The sequence below is a fragment of the Lissotriton helveticus genome, chromosome 7, assembly GCF_964261635.1.
Source record: "Lissotriton helveticus chromosome 7, aLisHel1.1, whole genome shotgun sequence".
Lineage (NCBI taxonomy): Eukaryota > Metazoa > Chordata > Amphibia > Caudata > Salamandridae > Lissotriton > Lissotriton helveticus.
Window position 1 is genome coordinate 1,682,775,758 of NC_136068.1, and position 23,878 is coordinate 1,682,799,635.

At 42.9% G+C, this 23,878-nt stretch overlaps 1 protein-coding gene across 1 annotated transcript in view; it reads right to left on the minus strand.

Annotated features, from left to right (window-relative positions):
• The window catches only part of LOC144767617 (putative methyltransferase DDB_G0268948), a 365,886-nt gene that overhangs the window by 297,766 nt on the left and 44,242 nt on the right, over positions 1-23,878 (minus strand). Inside the window, exon 3 of the mRNA XM_078651022.1 lies at positions 19,357-19,403. The gene's annotated coding sequence lies outside the window, so the exon portion shown is untranslated. The remainder of the gene's footprint in view (positions 1-19,356; positions 19,404-23,878) is intronic.

Genomic DNA, 23,878 nt, shown 5'->3' on the forward strand with positions numbered 1-23,878 from the left:
GAGTCCCCTTGTTGGATGGCCAGTTGGCCAGGGGGCTGGTATGGGGGTAGGGCGCAAGGCCCTAATGTGATTTTTTTGCGCCATGTGATTTTACTATGTGTTTGATAGTAATTGCCTAAGGTGATATTTGCACAATTTGATTATGAGGTTATTTTACCTATGTAGGTTTATGCTGGTGAGATGTTTTCAATATGTGAGTTATGCCCCTAAATATGATTTATTCTTAGTAGGCAGAGTCTAAGGTGTTTAGACTAGTGAGGAGATTGCCTACTGTATTTTTACCGGTTAGGCCCAAATGTGAGTTGTGCGTGATGTGCTATGCCATTATGCCTGTGACACCTCTGAATGTGATTTATGCATTATGTGACTTACCTACACCTCTGAATGTTTTTATGCATCATGTGTTTTCCTGTGCTGCAACTCTGAATGTGTTTTGATGCATCATGTGCATTGTTCTTACACCGCTGAATATATGTTTATGCATCATGTGTTTTCCTTCCCTACACCTCTGAATGTTGTGATGCATCATGGTGTTCTTGCCTATACCCCTAAATGTATGGTGATACTTAGGTGGTTGTTCTTTCTAGTACAGGTGTGCTAAAGTGATTATTATTCTAAGTTCTAGAAGTGCTATTTCTGCTAAGTGTTGATTCTGGCAGTGGCCCACGTGGCCCTGTCCTGGTCTAAATAATCCCTTGTGAATAGTGCCCGTGCCAGTTGGCACAATGTATATTGTGTGATTACTATCTGATGTGTTTTGACAATACAAAAGTTATTTTTATATAACTGTTAGAACTGGCTATATCTGGTAGGCTAAGGCTGGCGCCAAAGCCAGGCAGAAACCACCATTCTAGTCAGGGCAAGGGAGTCACACGCCAAGATAACCCCTGCTCACCCCCTTGGTAGCTTGGCACGAGCAGTAAGGCTAAACTCGGAGGCAATGTGTAAAGCATTTGCGCCAGCACACAACAGCAACAACATCCTAGGCACACCACAAAAGGAACTCCACACAAGGTTATATGAAAATAACTTCTGTATTGTCAAAAACACATCAGATAAAAATCACACATGTACATTGTGCCAACTGGCACGGGCAATATTCATAAGGGATTATTTACAGGACAGAGCCACATGGGCCACTGTCAGAATAAACACTTTTAGAAATAGAAATACTGTCAGAAATTAGAATAAAAGGATATAAAATCACTGTAGCACAAATTAGGAAGAATAGCACAAAATAACGGTGATAAATCACAACCAGTAACTACTGGTAAAGGTAGGTACACACTACGCAATACTAATAACCATAGGCCTAGATCAGCATGGACACATAACCTCTCTAGTATAAACTATACTAGGCAAAACTCAACCACCTAAGAATAAAATACATTTAGGGGTATCCGCAAGAACACATTACACATGATGCATCACAACATTCAGAGGTGCAACACAGGAAAACACATGATGCCTAAAACATTCAGAGGTGTAAGGAAAGAAAACACATGATGCATAAAAATACATTCAGCGGTGTGAGAACAAGGCACATGATGCATCAAAAACACATTCAGAGGTGCAGGGAAGGAAAAACACATGATGCATCAACCAACACATTCAGAGGTGTAAAATCAAGGAAGACACATGATGCATTAAAAACATTCAGAGGTGCCAGGAAAGAAAACACAACTCAATAGCGCAAAGACACATGATGGCTAAACATTCAGAGGTGCAAGGAAAAACCACACAATTGCGCAAAACCTTACATAAGCCACTACCTGTGGCAGTCCCTAGGCCAACTGGCCTTGTTGGGGCTAGGACACCCTGTAGTCCAAAAGTCAGGGGCCTAAACGGTGCAGGCGCCCACTACTTGCTGGGCACCTGGGAACATCCCAAGAACTAAACGGTGCAGCTGCCCACTAATTGCTGGACAGCTGGAGACAAAACTGCGCCAGGGGCTCTTATTACCCTTTAAACAAACTGCGCCAATCCCTTGGAGCCCTCTAGGCTCTGCACACACTGTGTGCCTGAGAGCACTCTGGCTCCGAAAGGGATCATGCCCCTCGGGGTGCTCTGGAGCCTCAGGGGCTCTGAAACAAAATGCCCCCAGACATCGTAGGAGTCCCCTAGGTGCAGTCGGCATGATGATAGGCCCCCGGGGCCTCGCATAACTAATATGGCGCCTCCAGCCTCTCGGGGCTCTTCAACACACAAATGGCCCCGCACGTTGGAGCGCCCCACTGCAGGACGGGGCCACTCAGAAGCACACTTCACCTTGTCAGGCACCACCAACATTCCCCATGGAGCCCCCCTGCCCTACCTCACTCACCGGGCAGCTCGCTGGGGGCTCCTCTTCACGGGGATGGCGGCATCTTTCTCGACGGTCTCCTTTGGGCAGTGCGAGGCTCTTCTTCACCATCGGAGCCCCGCCTGCTTCCTCTACCGTCATGCTCCTTCTTCTCCGGGGCTCCCGCAGCACAGGGGAGCCCCGAGGCAACCTGCAACACTCCTCGTTTTCCGGGGCTCCCTCAGCACACGGGAGCCCCGCAACAGGCCAGACTTCCTCTCCGGCCACACGGGGAACCTCTCTCTGCCCGGTCCCGCTCCCAGGGGCCGGGTCTCAACAGGCGGCGGGCGGGGCTCTCACGAGAGCCTCGCAAAGCACCGGCGGCATCCAGTCACCCGGGCCCCCCCTCCTGGGAGCCCCGGGGCTAGCCACTGGCACACGAGGAGCCGGGGTAGGCTCCCGGCCTCCCTCACGCAGCCCAGCTTCCTCCACGAGACACCAACACGGCACGGCTTCCTCGGGACTTCCCTCAGGCCTCACGAGGCCACGCCCATGTTCCAACGAGGGTGCCTGACTTCCGGGTCGCATTTGCATCGGCCCGGCAACGTTTTACCAAGTATCTTGGGCTGTGGCGGTCATTCTCCGGCAGCATAAACGGGGTAATAAGATGCCGGGTGGGCACCGGCCAAAGCACACAATGCGCTCGCCAGCGCTAGAACAAAATAAAGCGCTCCTAAGCGCTATAGGCAAAGATAAAGCGCTCCTAAGCGCTAGGCAAAAGAGAAAATAAAGCGCTCCCAGCGCTAAAGGCAAAAAGGCAACCGCTTCCAGGCGCTGGGGTCCCCAAAGTCCAGGGACCAACACAAAGTCCTAACAGAGTCCAGGCCAGCAGTAGTCCAGGGGCTGGGCAGGGCCCAGGGATTCCCCTGGGCCCAAGCAGCAGCACGCCCCTGGCAGATTCAAGTTAGCAACAAGAACATTTTGGAAGGGGACACAGCCCCTTCTTATACAGAGAAAAGTCTTTGAAGTCTTTGTGCAAGTGGGCCCTGAACCCGGTCTAAACCAGTTCTTGGGTGTTGCTGGAGCCCTTGGGCTTCCTGGCTTCCTTCTTTCTTTCAGTATCAGGGACAGAGGTGACAGTCGCCCAGCGGGGAGGTGGAGCCAGCATTGTGGCCAGGCAGGCACAGCCTCATTCACTCCCAGGTGCTATCTCCTCCCACTTCCCTGGCAGCAGATGCCGCCTTTCAGCCACGGGCTGACTCAGACAACCTCCTGGGGGCTCCCCAGCCCCTGTCATCCTCAAACCAGACAGTCAATCCACAAGCAGGCCCAGGCCCTCCTGGGCCAGGCTCACCAGCCAATCACACGCCAGCCACAAATTACACAAATATGCCAACTTCTAAAAGTGGCACTTCTAGACTAGACACAATCATGCTGCATACACCATTACGCAGCATTCAATCTCTCGAGTTCGCACATATCAAACTCGACCCTGCACTCCCCACACATCAGGAACTACCATGGGCATACATATTCCCCATTCATTCCTATGGGAAGGCAGGTCACTCACCACACATACACAGAGAGAGCTCACGCACTTTACACTGTACCACAGTGAAAAAGTGCACAAAGGCCTAAAACCATCAACACTAGGTTCCAGAAACAGGCTAGGAAAAAGCAAAAAGTTTAGGGGTGAACCTGCCAAAAAGGTCCAGGTCCAACAATAACCTTGTGTGGAGTTCCTTTTGTGGTGTGCCTAGGATGTTGTTGCTGTTGTATGCGTGCGTAAATGCTTTACACATTGCCTCCGGGATAAGCCTGTCTGCTCGTGCCAATCTACCAAGGGGTTTAGGAGGGGTATCTTGGCGTGTGACTCCCTTGCCCTGACTAGAATGGTGGTTTCTGCCTGGCTTTGGCGTAAGCCTTAGCCAACCAGAAATCCCAGTTCTAACACTCTGCTGACTTGGTTCTCTGGCTCTAGAGCAGCTCTGCTGACCTGGTTCTATCGCTCTACAGCCGCACTGCTGACCTGGTTTTCTGGCTCTACAACAACTATGCTGACCTCGTTCTCAGGCTCTATAGCCGCTCTGCTGACCTAGTCCTCAGGCTCTACAGCCACTCTGCTGACCTGGTTCTCTGGCTCTACAGCAGCTCTGCTGACATGGTTCTCTGGCTCTACAGCAGCTCTGCTGAACTGGTTCTCAGGCTCTAATGCGGCCTTGCTGACCTAGTTCTCTGGCTCTAGAGTGGCTCTGCTGACCTGGTTCACTGGCTCTACAGAAGCTCTGCTGACCTGGTTCTCTGGCTCTACAACAGCTCTCCTGACCTGGTTCTCTGGATCTTCAACAGCTCTGCTGACCTGGTTCTCAGGTCTGAAAGTACTAGTGAAGTGGAACCTATGCAGATAGGTGCGATTTGAGGACCCTTATCCAAAGAAGAAAAAGAGAATAGGCGGCAGAATACATTTTGTATGTACTGCAGAGGTAGTGGACATTACGTAAAAAACTGTCAGAAAAGACCAAATACACCCTTAAAGGAGAAGGAAAACTTGCAGCACCACCAGTGATGGGAGTTGAACTGGTGGATGCAAGAGAAAAATCAACTCCAGTAAATCATGAGTTTGCTAATACGTTACAAGTCTCCTTGCCACAACCGACCTTTTCTGTAATGTTGAAATTCTGAAACGTGGTCCTAATAGAAATCATTGTCATGGTTGACTCTGGGGTACGGGCAATATTTGCGATCAGAAGTTCGCTAAACACATAGGTCTGTTAGCCCTGAAGAAGGAAAAAAGTGAAAGAGTGAGAGATGTCGAAGGTACAGATTTTACTTCTGGTCCAATAACCAGTCATACCGAAGCAGTTCAAATGACCACCACAGAAGGACATCAAGAGATCCTACAATTCAACCTCATAGACGCCCCACAGTTTCAGTTAATTCTTGGAATACCCTGGTTAACGGAACATAACCCATTGATAGATTGGGGAGCTAGAACCATCCAGTTAAACTCCGAATATTGCACTAAACGTTGTTTCGAAGAAAAAGGAATTCAATCAGAACCCAATCGAAAAGCAGCAACCTAGGCAACTAATTTCTCAAACACATTAATGGTGAATTAAATGAACAATTGGCTGAGACTGACTGTAAGACTTAAGTGTTTTTATTTAACAATTACACAATTAGTAAATCATTATTAAAACGCAATCATAAAAGTTAAAATTTCATACAAGATTTCTAAAAACATATGAAAACATAAGTAAATTCATCAATAATAAATCAGTGGCGAGAAATGAGTCTCTACGCGCGTTTCGGCGTCCAGCGCCTTCTTCATGGAGTAGCCACACAATTTCTAAAGAGTGAAAATATACATAGATTATATATACATAGTGACACAATATATGCAATTTTTACAAGTTTAGTAATATCTTTAATTTTAATCTCTACAGCCATTTCGTCCAGTTTATGTTTAACAATTTAAAAAAACAACAGTAGTTTCCATTGTTCAATTTTATTCTTGTCATTTCCTTACAAGTTCTCTCTGGGTCCAAAAAGACATCTGTCTTAACTTGGGACTTGGAAAAAGTGGGATACGAGATTACAAGATAGATTACCATATTTTAATGGAGGATTTCCTACTTCAGTAGTTTGGAAAGCATTTGATATGCTTAAGACGACGTATAGCCACTCAATTGGTATAGGAAAAGATAAAAGAATGGTCTTTTGAGGGCTCATTTATGATGCTATATTGATGAGAAAAGACGATCAAATGACATGAAAATTAATTTAACTAGCTTTTATATGGTCCAAACGAAATCAAGTTGTTTGTTTCTCTTATTTTGTAAGTGTTGTTCTTAAATAATGGTTTGTTATTTACGTCTGTAATACTTACAATAGAGATCACTTATTTGACACTGGTCAAGACGGTTCTCTACTTTTTAGGTGAATCGTTTTGGATCCCGTGTTACAGGAGCTTGGGTATAAAATTATCTCAATTATTATTTTTATTTATATTTCAGATGAGAGCGTCAGATTACAGGTATTGTTTAGAAATGTTTTTACCTGATTGACCAGGACCCAAGTAGTAAATTCCCGCTGGCCGGAGCCCTTTAAATGAAGAAATGCCGGATAAGATTCCCTAGGTCGGAATCAACCTCAGTGGCGTCTGGTATCTGTTTAAAAAAGGTTTGAAGCCAGAATTGTATCTATTGGTTATGATCTTTGCAGTAATTTAATTAAATTCAGTTTCTTACACCGTGGTGGACTTAGTTTATCTAGACTTAATTTTTTGATCTTACCTATAATGTCTGTAATTCTTGATTTCTTTTTCATTAGCTTCCTTGTTGATCTTTGATGTGATCAAGGGCTACTTTTAAGTTAAAACGTGATATTCTAGGGGTCCTAAAAAAAGAGAAAAGGAGAGAGTGCAAAAATTATATCTATATCTTTGGACCAATCAGGTTAGGGTATTTCTCTGACTCTTTTAATCTTACCAGTGGTTGCCAGGTCTTCTATTTCAGAGAGCGTGAATGGTGTTGACAAGGTATTCCAAAATTATGGCTGGATGGGGAGGTGATGTTAAAAGATCTCCCTGCCTGGGGACATGAAAAGGGAAGTATGTTAAGTTATCTTTTATTAAATGGTTGGAGAACTGGAGTACTGCTATTTATTCCTAGCGTTTTCTTGCAGCGTCTTACCTCACGATGATCGGCAGGGCTCACTATGTCCGGCGGCAGCGGGATAGTCCGTCTAGCGATGTGGTAGGTCGGAAAAAGACTGACAAACTACCCGACGGTGGAGCTGTTTATGTATCTTAGATAATTAATGCTAATTGCATACACCTCTGTTGTTTCTCCGTGAGGTGTTTCAAGCGCGGTTGTTTTGGGAGGGGTTTCCCTTGTAAACACCTGATGGTGGTTTGGCTCACTTCAGTGATTGGAAGTGAGGCGCTTTTCTGTTTAGGTACGTGGAAAGCGAAAATGGACTTCGATCTGTAGTTTTTAGTGAGGCGGGACGCGCTTGTTTATGTTGTTTTAGCGTGTATGTGAGACGACAGCCTTTGATACTGTAACTGGAAGTAGATGTTATCGATGCAGCGATTTAAGCATTTATAGAACAGCTGATTATACGGGAAAGTAAAAACACGACAGGAATGCATATAGATAAATATACCCTCATGCTGATATTATTTGCGCTTGCAAGTGAAGACAGACTTCAATTTCTACAGTTTGGAAAGTAGATACTTCCTTAGGCGATTTAGGTGCCTACAAAGAATTTGGTGGTAAATGTAGCGATTTAATTAATTATAAAACATATGATTCTAAGGAAAGATAAATCCACGCAGGGAGTGCATATAAATGATTATACTTTCGCGTTAGTATCATTTGCGTTTATGGGTGAAAACTGACTCCAATAACTGCCTTTTGGAATCAGATGTATCATTTAGGCAATTTAGGTGCCTATAGGGTACTTGGTGGTAAGGGAAGCGCTAAAAATGTACCTAATTCTAAGGATTAGTAAACCCTTGAGGGTGAAGTTTTTGAGTGATTCTACTTGCATGTTTGTGTTATTTGTGTTTACAGGACAAGAAGGCCTTAGGTTTCTGTAGTTAGAAGGTAGATTTCTTCATTATGACAATTAGGCGCCTATAATGTGTTAGTTTATTGAGGAAGTGGAAATTACGTGATGGGACGATTTCGTTGAATTTTGGTGAATCACATGATTATGACAATAGCGAATTCAATCAAGGCAACCTATTATTTTTTTGGGGTATACAGAAAATAGCCTCTGTTCTCGATATATTATTTGTAGATTGCAGGCTGTACTATATATATTCTTTTTTGAAATCGTGTTATGTTACAGGGATTGCTTACTACGTTTTTAACACTATTATTATTATTCTTACCGTGTTTTTTGGGGGGTTCTCCATTCTGATTAATAACAGCATTATTTATATTTACTGGTTTTTTTTTTTATTTCGGGTTTTGCAGGCATCTAATTAGTTTACAGGACATGATTTATCAGGAAATGGCGTGTTCCCACGGAATTTCATTATTCATTCCCTGGCGGAAAGTATTAAAGATAAAAATCCAAAAGACTTCCCTTTTCTTTCGGATGGCTGTACCGCCTTTGGAGTCTGGAGTATGGATTTTTTCAAGAATCCTCCATTTGAATTCATCTGCACAGTGGCCCTTCTCTATGAAGTGTTTTACCATTGGGCATGCAATTTTTTTGGTTCTTATCGCCGAGCGATGTTCGTTCAGGCGTGTTTGGATCATACGCGAAGTTTCTCCCACGTATCCCATAAGACAGGGACATTGTATGAAGTATACAACGTTGGTTGATTTGCAGTTCCACATTTCTTTTGCTTTTGTTTTGTGGCCATTGTGTTCGAATTCTTCGCCTCGTAGAATGTTGCCACATGAGTTACATGAGGAACAGGGGAAGGTCCCTATTATTGGATTATTTGTTAAAATTGATCTTTGACTGAAATTCTCTCTTTGAGTATTATTTTGAAAGCGGGAGTGAACAATGAACTCTTTTATATTTCTGTTTCTCTTGTGAGCGAAGAGAGGTTTCACCAATTTCTGTTCACTGGTGCAATTACTGTTTAATATGTGCCAATTCGAATTTATGACTTGTTTGACCTTTTCATTTACAGTGGAGTGTTTTGTAATACAAACTAATTGGTCAGTGGATTTAGGTGGTTTGGTTCGCAGGAGACAGTCTCGGTCATAGTACCTTGCTCGCTTGTATGAGTCTCTCACTAAACGGTGAGGATAACCTCTATCTATAAATTTAGTTCTCATAACTATGGCTTGCTTATCAAAGTCATTCAGGTTCGTACAATTACGTCTGACGCGTAAGAATTGAGAGAAGGGTATGCTATTTTTTTGCGATCTTGGGTGGAAGCTACAATAGTGTAGTAGTGTATTCCTAGCTGTAGGTTTTATGTGAAGATCTACTTTTAATGCACCTTCTTCGTTTGTGATTTCAATATCCAAAAATTCTACTTTCTTGTTGCTGATATTGGAGGTGAAGTGGAGGTTAGGGTTTACTGCATTTATCCATTGAAGGAATTCCTCTAGAGTTTCTCTCCCATCGGTCCAGACAAAAAAGATGTCATCAATGTATCTGGACCAATGGGAGATAGACTCATAAAAGGGGGCAATCTCATTATGAATGAATTCCTTCTCGAAGGCTGCCATGAAGATATTGGCTATCGATGGTGCTACTGAGGCACCCATGCTTACACCTTTGATTTGGCGATAGATATGGGATCCAAACTCAAATATATTCTCTGTTAATACAATTTCTAGGCAAGCGAGCAAAAATTCTTTTGGGCAGGGAATTTTGTGTAAATCAATGAACCAACTTGTGGTTTTCATGGCATCAGTAAGGGGAATATTACTATATAGGGACTCTACGTCCATGGTGACTAGTAGTTCATTGTTGCAATTAAAAGAAATTGCTTCAATTTTCTGTATCATGTGGCCTGTATCGCGTATGTATGAATCAATTTTGGGAATGAATGGACGCAAATAATTGTCCACATATTTGGACAGTGGTTCAGTTGCCGTACCTATGGTGGAGACAATGGGACGGTACGGGGGGTTGCTCGCGTGCTTATGTATTTTGGGGAGGCCATAGATACACGCAGTTTTTCCCTGATTGTGATTCAGGAAGTCGAATTCTTTGACATTAATGAATCCGTCTTCAAGGGCAGTTGTAGTTAGGGACATAATTTTCCGCGATAAGTTTATTAGAGAATGCGATCTCAAAGGGACATAAAACGTCGGGTCATCCAGCATTTTGAGCATATTGTTTTCATATTCGGATGTGTCAATGATTACTATGCCCCCTCCTTTGTCACATCCTTTGAAGGTTAGGTTTTTGTTGTGGGAAAGAGATGTTAGGGCTTGGTGTTCTTCCTTTTCTAAGTTATAAATTGGTTTCGGGATGTACCTTAGTGCATGATCTAATTTTTTCAAAACTACTAGCTCGAAGGTAGCAACTTCCGGCCCCACTTGTTCTAGACCAGGGCTAAAAGTGGATGGGAGACAGAGGGGTTTTATGAGGGGATGTTCTTCCTCTGATGTGTTGTTTAAAGCAAAAAACTTTTTCAACCGGATTGTGACATAATTTCCTTCTTCCGGAAAATCCGGTTGAAAAAGTTTTTTGCTTTAAACAACACATCAGAGGAAGAACATCCCCTCATAAAACCCCTCTGTCTCCCATCCACTTTTAGCCCTGGTCTAGAACAAGTGGGGCCGGAAGTTGCTACCTTCGAGCTAGTAGTTTTGAAAAAATTAGATCATGCACTAAGGTACATCCCGAAACCAATTTATAACTTAGAAAAGGAAGAACACCAAGCCCTAACATCTCTTTCCCACAACAAAAACCTAACCTTCAAAGGATGTGACAAAGGAGGGGGCATAGTAATCATTGACACATCTGAATATGAAAACAATATGCTCAAAATGCTGGATGACCCGACGTTTTATGTCCCTTTGAGATCGCATTCTCTAATAAACTTATCGCGGAAAATTATGTCCCTAACTACAACTGCCCTTGAAGACGGATTCATTAATGTCAAAGAATTCGACTTCCTGAATCACAATCAGGGAAAAACTGCGTGTATCTATGGCCTCCCCAAAATACATAAGCACGCGAGCAACCCCCCGTACCGTCCCATTGTCTCCACCATAGGTACGGCAACTGAACCACTGTCCAAATATGTGGACAATTATTTGCGTCCATTCATTCCCAAAATTGATTCATACATACGCGATACAGGCCACATGATACAGAAAATTGAAGGAATTTCTTTTAATTGCAACAATGAACTACTAGTCACCATGGACGTAGAGTCCCTATATAGTAATATTCCCCTTACTGATGCCATGAAAACCACGAGTTGGTTCATTGATTTACACAAAATTCCCTGCCCAAAAGAATTTTTGCTCGCTTGCCTAGAAATTGTATTAACAGAGAATATATTTGAGTTTGGATCCCATATCTATCGCCAAATCAAAGGTGTAAGCATGGGTGCCTCAGTAGCACCATCGATAGCCAATATCTTCATGGCAGCCTTCGAGAAGGAATTCATTCATAATGAGATTGCCCCCTTTTATGAGTCTATCTCCCATTGGTCCAGATACATTGATGACATCTTTTTTGTCTGGACCGATGGGAGAGAAACTCTAGAGGAATTCCTTCAATGGATAAATGCAGTAAACCCTAACCTCCACTTCACCTCCAATATCAGCAACAAGAAAGTAGAATTTTTGGACATTGAAATCACAAACGAAGAAGGTGCATTAAAAGTAGATCTTCACATAAAACCTACAGCTAGGAATACACTACTACACTATCGTAGCTTCCACCCAAGATCGCAAAAAAATAGCATACCCTTCTCTCAATTCTTACGCGTCAGACGTAATTGTACGAACCTGAATGACCTTGATAAGCAAGCCATAGTTATGAGAACTAAATTTATAGATAGAGGTTATCCTCACCGTTTAGTGAGAGACTCATACAAGCGAGCAAGGTACTATGACCGAGACTGACTCCTGCGAACCAAACCACCTAAATCCACTGACCAATTAGTTTGTATTACAAAACACTCCACTGTAAATGAAAAGGTCAAACAAGTCATAAATTCGAATTGGCACATATTAAACAGTAATTGCACCAGTGAACAGAAATTGGCGAAACCTCTCTTCGCTCACAAGAGAAACAGAAATATAAAAGAGTTAATTGTTCACTCCCGCTTTCAAAATAATACTCAAAGAGAGAATTTCAGTCAAAGATCAATTTTAACAAATAATCCAATAATAGGGACCTTCCCCTGTTCCTCATGTAACTCATGTGGCAACATTCTACGAGGCGAAGAATTCGAACACAATGGCCACAAAACAAAAGCAAAAGAAATGTGGAACTGCAAATCAACCAACGTTGTATACTTCATACAATGTCCCTGTCTTATGGGATACGTGGGAGAAACTTCGCGTATGATCCAAACACGCCTGAACGAACATCGCTCGGCGATAAGAACCAAAAAAATTGCATGCCCAATGGTAAAACACTTCATAGAGAAGGGCCACTGTGCAGATGAATTCAAATGGAGGATTCTTGAAAAAATCCATACTCCAGACTCCAAAGGCGGTACAGCCATCCGAAAGAAAAGGGAAGTCTTTTGGATTTTTATCTTTAATACTTTCCGCCAGGGAATGAATAATGAAATTCCGTGGGAACACGCCATTTCCTGATAAATCATGTCCCGTAAACTAATTAGATGCCTGCAAAACCCGAAATAAAAAAAAAACCCCAGTAAATATAAATAATGCTGTTATTAATCAGAATGGAGAACCCCCAAACAAACACGGTAAGAATAATAATAATAGTGTTAAAAACGTAGTAAGCAATCCCTGTAACATAACACGATTTCAAAAAAGAATATATATAGTACAGCCTGCAATCTACAAATAATATATCGAGAACAGAGGCTATTTTCTGTATACCCCAAAAAAATAATAGGTTGCCTTGATTGAATTCGCTATTGTCATAATCATGTGATTCACCAAAATTCAACGAAATCGTCCCATCACGTAATTTCCACTTCCTCAATAAACTAACACATTATAGGCGCCTAATTGTCATAATGAAGAAATCTACCTTCTAACTACAGAAACCTAAGGCCTTCTTGTCCTGTAAACACAAATAACACAAACATGCAAGTAGAATCACTCAAAAACTTCACCCTCAAGGGTTTACTAATCCTTAGAATTAGGTACATTTTTAGCGCTTCCCTTACCACCAAGTACCCTATAGGCACCTAAATTGCCTAAATGATACATCTGATTCCAAAAGGCAGTTATTGGAGTCAGTTTTCACCCATAAACGCAAATGATACTAACGCGAAAGTATAATCATTTATATGCACTCCCTGCGTGGATTTATCTTTCCTTAGAATCATATGTTTTATAATTAATTAAATCGCTACATTTACCACCAAATTCTTTGTAGGCACCTAAATCGCCTAAGGAAGTATCTACTTTCCAAACTGTAGAAATTGAAGTCTGTCTTCACTTGCAAGCGCAAATAATATCAGCATGAGGGTATATTTATCTATATGCATTCCTGTCGTGTTTTTACTTTCCCGTATAATCAGCTGTTCTATAAATGCTTAAATCGCTGCATCGATAACATCTACTTCCAGTTACAGTTTCAAAGGCTGTCGTCTCACCTACACGCTAAAACAACATAAACAAGCGCGTCCCGCCTCACTAAAAACTACAGATCGAAGTCCATTTTCGCTTTCCACGTACCTAAACAGAAAAGCGCCTCACTTCCAATCACTGAAGTGAGCCAAACCACCATCAGGTGTTTACAAGGGAAACCCCTCCCAAAACAACCGCGCTTCAAACACCTCACGGAGAAACAACAGAGGTGTATGCAATTAGCATTAATTATCTAAGATACATAAACAGCTCCACCGTCGGGTAGTTTGTCAGTCTTTTTCCGACCTACCACATCGCTAGACGGACTATCCCGCTGCCGCCGGACATAGTGAGCCCTGCCGATCATCGTGAGGTAAGACGCTGCAAGAAAACGCTAGGAATAAATAGCAGTACTCCAGTTCTCCAACCATTTAATAAAAGATAACTTAACATACTTCCCTTTTCATGTCCCCAGGCAGGGAGATCTTTTAACATCACCTCCCCATCCAGCCATAATTTTGGAATACCTTGTCAACACCATTCACGCTCTCTGAAATAGAAGACCTGGCAACCACTGGTAAGATTAAAAGAGTCAGAGAAATACCCTAACCTGATTGGTCCAAAGATATAGATATAATTTTTGCACTCTCTCCTTTTCTCTTTTTTTTGGACCCCTATAATATCATGTTTTAACTTAAAAGTAGCCCTTGATCACATCAAAGATCAACAAGGAAGCTAATGAAAAAGAAATCAAGAATTACAGACATTATAGGTAAGATCAAAAAATTAAGTCTAGATAAACTAAGTCCACCACGGTGTAAGAAACTGAATTTAATTAAATTACTGCAAAGATCATAACCAATAGATACAATTCTGGCTTCAAACCTTTTTTAAACAGATACCAGACGCCACTGAGGTTGATTCCGACCTAGGGAATCTTATCCGGCATTTCTTCATTTAAAGGGCTCCGGCCAGCGGGAATTTACTACTTGGGTCCTGGTCAATCAGGTAAAAACATTTCTAAACAATACCTGTAATCTGACGCTCTCATCTGAAATATAAATAAAAATAATAATTGAGATAATTTTATACCCAAGCTCCTGTAACACGGGATCCAAAACGATTCACCTAAAAAGTAGAGAACCGTCTTGACCAGTGTCAAATAAGTGATCTCTATTGTAAGTATTACAGACGTAAATAACAAACCATTATTTAAGAACAACACTTACAAAATAAGAGAAACAAACAACTTGATTTCGTTTGGACCATATAAAAGCTAGTTAAATTAATTTTCATGTAGAAAGAGGTGTGGCGCCGCGGCCAGGGCGACTGACGCTGGAATCTGGGGACCACGGTTCGATCCCCGGCTCCGGCGGCAGGTTAGCCCAGCACCATGTGACTCTGGGCAATAGCTCGCTTAATCTTCCCGACGGCCCCCCAGCGCCTAGAGACCCTTACGGGTGATTGTGCGCTTTACAAATGTGGACTTTACTTTACTTTATGTCATTTGATCGTCTTTTCTCATCAATATAGCATCATAAATGAGCCCTCAAAAGACCATTCTTTTATCTTTTCCTATACCAATTGAGTGGCTATACGTCGTCTTAAGCATATCAAATGCTTTCCAAACTACTGAAGTAGGAAATCCTCCATTAAAATATGGTAATCTATCTTGTAATCTCGTATCCCACTTTTTCCAAGTCCCAAGTTAAGACAGATGTCTTTTTGGACCCAGAGAAAACTTGTAAGGAAATGACAAGAATAAAATTGAACAATGGAAACTACTGTTGTTTTTTTAAATTGTTAAAGATAAACTGGACGAAATGGCTGTAGAGATTAAAATTAAAGATATTACTAAACTTGTATAAATTGCATATATTGTGTCACTATGTATATATAATCTATGTATATTTTCACTCTTTAGAAATTGTGTGGCTACTCCATGAAGAAGGCGCTGGACGCCGAAACGCGCGTAGAGACTCATTTCTCGCCACTGATTTATTATTGATGAATTTACTTATGTTTTCATATGTTTTTAGAAATCTTGTATGAAATTTTAACTTTTATGATTGCGTTTTAATAATGATTTACTAATTGTGTAATTGTTAAATAAAAACACTTAAGTCTTACAGTCAGTCTCAGCCAATTGTTCATTTAATTCACCATTAATGTGTTTGAGAAATTAGTTGCCTAGGTTGCTGCTTTTCGATTGTATTAATTTCCCTGACCTAGGAACTACAAAATTCATATAATCAGGGGGTCCTTGTTAGATACACGTCAATTCAATCAGAACCCAACATTGTTTCCCGGCTCTGTGTGGACGTAGCGTCGGTATGTCTGATTCAAACTACTGAGCTTCCGGAAGAATTCAAAGATTTCGCAGATGTATTCGGCGAGGCTCAAACTGAAAAGTTACCCCCTCACAGGTCTTATGACTGCAAAATAGACCTAGAACCAGGGGCTAATTTACAGTGTAGCAGAGTCTATGCCTTAACAGAGAAAGAAAACCTCCATCTAAAAGAGTATACAAAAACAAATCTTGAGCACGGGTTTATCAGACCATCACAATCTCCTGTCTCTTCCCCACTCTTCTTCATGCTCAAAAAAGGAGGGGATCTCAGGATTGTATTGATTACAGAGGAATCAACAGGATTACAGTAAAGAACCGCTATCCCTTGCCCCTTATTTCTATACTCATCGATCAAGTGAAGGAAGCAAAGATCTATACGTGATTAGACCTGCGGGGAGCTTACCATCTAGTCTGGCACAGTGACTATTGGAAGACAGCGTTTAGGACTAAATACTGCCTTTACGAATATCTTGTCATGCTGTATGGCCTATGTAATGCGCCAGCCGCATTCCAGTACTTAATTAATGATGTTTTGAGCGACTTAATCGATCAATGTGCCATAATGTACATAGATGACATTTTACTCTATTTTAACACCAAAGAAGAACATCAGACACAGGTCCGGGCTGTTTTGCAACGTTTGAGAGAGAATTCTCTCTATGCTAAACTGGAAAAATGTCTGTTCAATACCGATACTGTGGAGTTCCTTGGATTCGTGTTGTCCTCCGCAGGGATTACGATGGATCATCAGAAAGTGCAGGCAGTGATGGATTGGAAATCTCCTACAACTATCAAGGAGATCCAAAGCTTCATTGGGTTCTCTAATTTTTATCGACGTTTCATCCACAACTTCTCCCAGAAAATCCTCCCACTCACATGTTTATTAAAGAAGGGTGTACCATTCAATGGTCGGACGAAGCTGAAACTGCTTTCAATTTATTAAAGAAAAGTTTCACTTCTGCACCAGTTTTATTAAACGCGGACCCCTCTGAACCGTTCTACGTAGAAACCGATGCATCGGATTTGGCAATTGGAGGTATTCTTTCTCAATGACACAAGGACACCGGACTGTTGCATCCACTGGCCTTCCGCTCTCGTAGACTAAATCCAGCTAAATGTAATGATATCATCATGGAGAAGGAACATTTGGCCATCAAGGATGCCTTTAAGGACTGGAGGCACTATTTAATGGGTGTCAAGCATACCATGACTTTGTTTACAGATCACCGCAATCTTAAATTTCTATGCTCTGCCCACACTCTTACACTGCGTCAGACTCGTTGGTCGCTTTATTTTGCGGATTTCGATTTTGTTATCACCTTTCGACCTGGATCAACGAAATGGCTAACCATATCAGGAACTCACCTTGTTTTTGCCTACAAAAGACCTCCAAATACAAGCAATGCAAGAATGTCATGATCATCTTTTGGCAGGACATAAGGGTATACTGAAATCTTAAGATTTACTCAAACGTCACTTTTGGTGGCCACACATGTATCGAGACATCTGCCAGTATGTTTTGGGATGCAAGATTTGTGCACAGGGAAAATCAGACAGACAAGCTCCTAAAGGTCTCTTGAAATCTTTGCCTAATCCTCCGCACTCCTGGCACACAGTGTCTCTAGATCTATTTGTAGACTTACCCTCCTCTAAGGGGTTTAATACTATCCTGGTCTGTATAGATACCTTTAGTAAAATGACACATTTTGTACACCTTAAAGGCACACCTTCAGCAAGACAACTTTCCCAACTCTTTAACTAGAATATAATTTGTCTCCATGGCATTCCTACGGTTTTGATCACTGATAGAGGTTCTCAGTTTTAATTGCATTTTTGGAAGGCTTATACTAAGGGCCTTGGTATGGACCATCTTTGTTCCACTAGTTTCCATCCAGAAACCGATGGTCAAACTAAGAGAACTAATCAGGAGTTGTGACAATACCTCCGTTTCTATTTACTAGATGAGGAAGGCGAATGGCCCGATTATCACTGGACAGCCGAATATGCCCATAACAATGCTAAGAATGTGTATACAGGCTATTCACCTTTTTTTTATGAATTCAGGCAGACACCCTAATTCCCAGGTTGAGTTTACAAATGTAGAAGTCCCAGAAATTAAAGAGCTTGCTCAACACATAACTAGGATCCACCAAACAGCAACACAGAATTTAACTTTACCAAAAACCTGTTGCAAACACTTTGCTGATCAAAAAAGAAAGAAACACCCCGATCTCCAAGTAGGTGATCAAGTTTGGCTATGTAGCAAAAATCTGAAGTTGAAGGTACCAGCAAATTCCAACCGCGCTTCATTGATCCTTATTCCATAGAAAATGTCATTATTCCAGTTACTTACACATTAACACTTCTACGCCCTGCAAAATTAACATCCAGTCTTTCACAATACCTCCTTAAGAAAGCCCTCCTACCCCTCTGGTTCTTAATGGTGAGATCGAATACGAGAATCTTAGATTCCAAGATGATTCACAATGACCTCTTTTATCTGATTGACTGGAAAGGTTATGGACCTGGGAACATAGCTCTCACGTGCATGCTCCCCGATTAATCAAGGCCTTCCATGCTAATTTTCCGGACAAGCCATGTCAGGGGGAAACCCTATTAGGAGCGGGTATTGTCAGGGTTCATGGGAGGTTTCCTCCTTGTGACCCTGTAGTCGCCCTTACTTATGTCCCTTCAACCTACCATTCCACTCTGCAAACTCATGGTACCTTTAGTTGGCGAGTATGCTGGCGGCGATGGGCTTCCAAGATGGCTGCCAGCATGTCCATGGTGTTAGCAGTCTAGTCTATGCAGCAATTGGAGCTCAGGTGAAGCGGGCACAAATATTCCATGGCGCACTTCACCAAGAGTTTTCCCGAGTTAGTCAGGGAGCATTCGTAGACAGTGGTTCTTCAGCGTCGGTCTCCGCATTTCCAGAGTTCTGAGTACCAGGTTAGTGGAGTTACGGTCATTAGTAAGCGCATGCTCTATCTGTCACAAAGAGGAAGCGAGTACAGCGCATGTTGAGGGAGAAAGTGTTTAAATGTTGGCACCCCTATTTCCTGATTAGAGACTTCCTGAGAATTCCAAGTGAGAGAAAAGAATAGTGTTTTTTCTCGTTCTCTCCGCAGAATATGAACTGTGTTAACTTAACAATAACGATACCTTAAAGACTTGGATAGAAATATCTTGAAGTAAAGAGTCAGTTCTGAAGGAAAGAACTTTCGAGAATAAGACTTCAACAGAGTTGGGCAAAATTGTGTGAGAAGTTATCACGCTAAAGGCTTTGCCGACTCTTGAGTATTATGAACTTAAAATGTAAAGATGTAAATAATAGTTCTGTTCGATCTTGCCATAGAGAACCAGTAGTTCTTATAAGTAGGCAACTCGCTATCACAGAAGTTCAAAAGAAGATTTCACAAGCATGCTCACTCTCAACCACGTCAGTTAGAATTAGAAAGAGGGGATAAGGTAAGGGGAGGGGCAACAGTTTTAAGATTAAAACTTACCTTGTGTTTCCTCACACTGAGCAGTAGTTGAAGAGTCCAGGCAGAACCTGTAAGAACAGATAGAAAGTTAATAAACATCTCAAAAAGAAAAGAAATAAAACTACACACCAGAAAACTAGAAAAGAAGCAAGCCCTAAGAAGTTTCTGGTAAGACAATGAATGTAAAGATTAAAGTTTATCTGTGATTAAAAGTAAAAAGAAGTATTACTTAAAAAATGTATTTGTGAACAGTCTCTGAAGAAGAAAGAAGAAGACAAGGCAGTAAACACAGAAGAAAACACCAGGCTGTCTCTTTCCTATCCCAATCCCCTTTCCCCCCATGGTACTTACCTGAGAAGGATCATTCAACCTGACAGGAACTTACTAGGAGGGGCGTTAGGAATAAGCATTGTTGTGCTCCTGTGCGGTCAAGGAAACTTAAAGCAAGTCCTGACACTCTACAGCAGCTCTGCTGACCTGGTTCAGAGGCTCTAGAGTGGCTCCACTGACCTGGTTCTCTGGCACTACAACTGCTCTGTTGACCTGGTTCTCAGGCTTTAGTGCAGCTCTGCTGACCTGGCTCTCTTGCTCTAGAGCAGCTCTGCTGACCTGGTTTTCTGGCTTTACAGAGGCTCTGCTGACCTAGTTCTCTGGCTCGACAGCAGCTCTGCTGACCTGGTTCTCTGGCTCTAGAACGGCTTGGTTGACCTGGCTCTCCGGCTCTTTAATGGCTCTGCTGACCTGGTTCTCCGGCTCTACAGCAGCTCTCCTGATCTGGCACTCTGGCTCTTGAGCAGCTCTGCTGACATTGTTCCTGGCTCTAGAGCAGCGCTCTCTGCTCCTCCTTTCAGCTGTGCAGTGCGAGTAAAAATTCCTGAGTGCAAAGAAAACTGCAAATGATTTTTAAAATTACAATGCAAGTCATTTAGGAACACAGACATGATAACGGCCTGGCATAGAAGGAAAAATGAGGACAACGGCCAGCAATAAAATCCCAACATGCCATTGACTCTGTCCCAACCCCACGGTGTTTCAGAAGTCTCCCACATGGATGGAGATAATTGAGGATCAGTTTATAGTTTTTTGAGTCCGGGTCGTTTCTGCACGTTTTAAATCCAGATGGCAAACAGTGACCACCTCACCCTTAACACCTAGTGCCCTGTGCTCCTCCTTTCAGCTGCACAGTGAATGTAAAAATTCCTGTGTGCAAAGAAACTGCAAATGATTTAAAAAATATATGAGAGTTGTTTAGGATAACAGACATGATAACCAGGCAGTCGCTTGTTTAGGCCAATGATAAAAATGTAGTGCATACCGACTTATGAAGGAGAACGTGTAACGCCGCAAGTAAAAGATCCAGTCCTGATGGGCAGTCACAAAAGGAGACAGAGCCATAACAAGGAGGGACTAAGAAGCCTCATTATCAATCGGAAGCCAGCATTTACCATGGACAATGACGCAAGCCAATGAAAAATATGGGTGCCGCTTCCACAGCACTTCCATATCTGTCCCTACTACAATATGCCATGCAGAACGAGCAGCGTATGCGCTACAACGCATGGCTTGACCTAATGAATGAATCCAACTGTAAAGAAACTGGTGCTCATGTGAAGCGCTGATATCTAATATCTTCGGGTATAGTTTGCGCTATATAAAACGCTTAGAAATACTAACAAAAAAAACCTGTAATCCCTTTCAATTCAGTTCATGCTGAAGGCATTGGGCCTAAATTGTTTGCTCAGAAAAGTTATGTTAGATGCCACAGGTCTGATCTGTTTATTATGAAAAGTTAACTAGGGATTGAGCGCTTGACTGATTTATTGTGAAAAACAAATGTTAATGATAATAGCCCCTTAAACATTAGACTAGAGGCTTTATTTACTTTCCAGTATTCTATAAGCATAAAGGACTATCAGCCACGACATACCGCATTAGCAGCGACCACCTCCGCCGACCCCCAACGCGAACATCCAAAACTTCAACCGCTAGCTCTTTGTGTGGACTTGGACTTTTGAAGGCAAACTCTTTAGTGGGGGGAACTAGGTCCCAGTATCTGACCCATGCTCCATTGCTGTTGGCCTAAACTTGTGACTTCACCCAAGTCCAGCACGATCAGATTTTCACAAGGGCTGAAAAATTCATAACTCCGGTTCTACTGATTTTATTTTGCTGTCATTTTGTTTCATAAAATGAACTCTATTTGGCTAACTTGGTTTGGGTTTTTGTTTGTTTTGTGGTGACTTTATTACAGTTTGAGAGCTTCTTAACACCTTAGGAGCTTCGTAAATCAGACCCCCCAGGATATAGCGGCATAGATTCGCAAATTTAGCGGCACAAATTTAGAAATTTAGCGGCACATATATGGAAATTTAGCGGCATTTTTGCGGCACTTTATTTTAGTCATAATCATTCATTTTCAGCCTTAAATCAATGGAAACTGTTTTAGCAGAGTATTCGAGTTTGAAATAGACATGTTTAAAGTTCTGCAGGTGTGCACAGCCCCAATCCTAACCTCGTGCACAGCCCCAATCCTAACCTCGTGCCTTCTGGAGACCTTTTTGCAACCGAAATAGTATGTATCACGGAGTAATAAAATGAGGTTTCACCTTTACATCCCAAAACAGAATGAACCGCTTATGTCACCGAAGTAGAAAGCGCCTACTTTTAACCAAACATTTGAATGGTGGCATGTTGGCACTGCTCACACATTCTGAATTGGCGTGGAGTCACCGCAGCTGCCCTGCTGCAAGCGCTGCAAGGGTCCGGTCTGAAGCCTAGGGCGCTGTTAAGCGGTGCGCGCGCCGCCCTGTCACAAGGAAGGACAGCAGCCCTGCGAAACGCTGCTCCTGCGGGCTGTACTGGCGCTGCGTGTGAACCCCTCCCCTCTCCCCTCCTCTTCGCAGCACTGCCCGGGGAGCACGGAAAGGGATGCGTTGGGAACTTCTTCTCGATTAAAGGCTCGCCAATAAAATGCCAATAAAATTCATTACGACCGGACCTGTGCCCCCCTCCCCCTATTTCGGGAAATTTAGGTCATTTAGAAAAAATTTGGCTATGACAGCAGTATACTTTCGAGTATGTTTTTTTTTCTTCTTCTGCAGAATAGTTCGTCCCCACAGCCTTCCACTCTCCCCACATACTTACACCCCCACAATGATGGAGGCGCTGATTGGCCCTTCCACTAAGAACAGATTCGTACAATGTGAAAAGACAGAGCTGGAAGACAGAGGGCGGACAGAAAGACATATGATGTTCAGGTGGGCAGGTGACAGGTGATCATAAGAAGGGCATGAGGGAGGATACTGAGCACCCGGCCGATTTGATAGGTAGGTGGGGAGATGATGGACAGGGGGTCAGATGATGGATAGATGGGCAGATGATTGATAGATGGGCAGAGCAGGCACGAAGGTGATGGGCGCTGGGCAGATGATCAACAAATGGGCAGATGCCAATGCATGGTTTTCTTCATCAGAATACAGGGTGTTCTCGCCTGTAAACCCTGGTATACCTGCCCTGCCTGCATAGAGTGGCAACTACAGAAAGCGTGCCCTTCCCAAGTCTGCCCGCCCCAAGAGGCCAACCAAAGCAGACACTGCCCGCCCGCAATGGCTGCCCCCCCCCCCAACCTCCCTCAAAAACTTTGAAGAGTCCCTCTCTGCAGAGCACCCCGCTTAGGCAATCGTGTTAAAATCTGACTTTTTGGGGAAAGTATTTGGCCCACCCTTAATTGTGTATTCGTCCCAAACCCTGTCATTTTGTAACCTATCTGCCCTCTTTACAACCCTCTTGGTACCTCAGTTTCATGTTTCTAATGAGCGGAGTTTCCTGCTTCAGAGCTCTGCGCGCTGTGCTGTGTTCCTTATAATCTCCTGAGGTGATTTACATCGGACAGTAAAACCCACCTGGAAACTGAAGGAGCTCTCGAGCCCGGACCCTCAGACCCGCGGACCTAAGCTGTTGCTAGGGCTTCTTCATAGGTCTTCCCCCTGCTCCTGCCCGGGTCTGCGCGCCCAGAAAAGCAAATGAAAAGTAAAAAAATATATATTATTACAGGCCTGCTCCCTCGCAAGACCATTGGACCATTCTCTCTGGGAACGGGCTATCAACAAGAAGCTGGGGCCTCTTATGTAACGCATTCGCGCTAGATTCCTGGCTGTGCGGAGACACGTAGTGACGTGTTTGCGTACAGCCAATAAGAAGCCACAATTTTTCTCATAACTGCCAGGAGCACTTTTTAGCGGCCGAAATAGCAAATATCGCGGCCATCGCGCTGCCCAGCGGATTTCGCGATTTTTTCGTGAATCGCGAAATTGCGAAAAGCTGGAGGGTCTGGTAAATATACCTCCCCAGTGCTGCACTGTCCATTATCCAGTGCTGAAATGGACGTCCAACGGTCGCACGCAGCACTGGGGAGGTAGTGCCCGTGACGACCGTCGGCCGACGGCAGCACTTAAAGGGTTAAATACTTAATAGTTTGCCTCTAAGTTAAGCCTGATTGTTGTTGTGCCAAGCTACCAAAGGGTTAAGCACAGATTTATTTAGT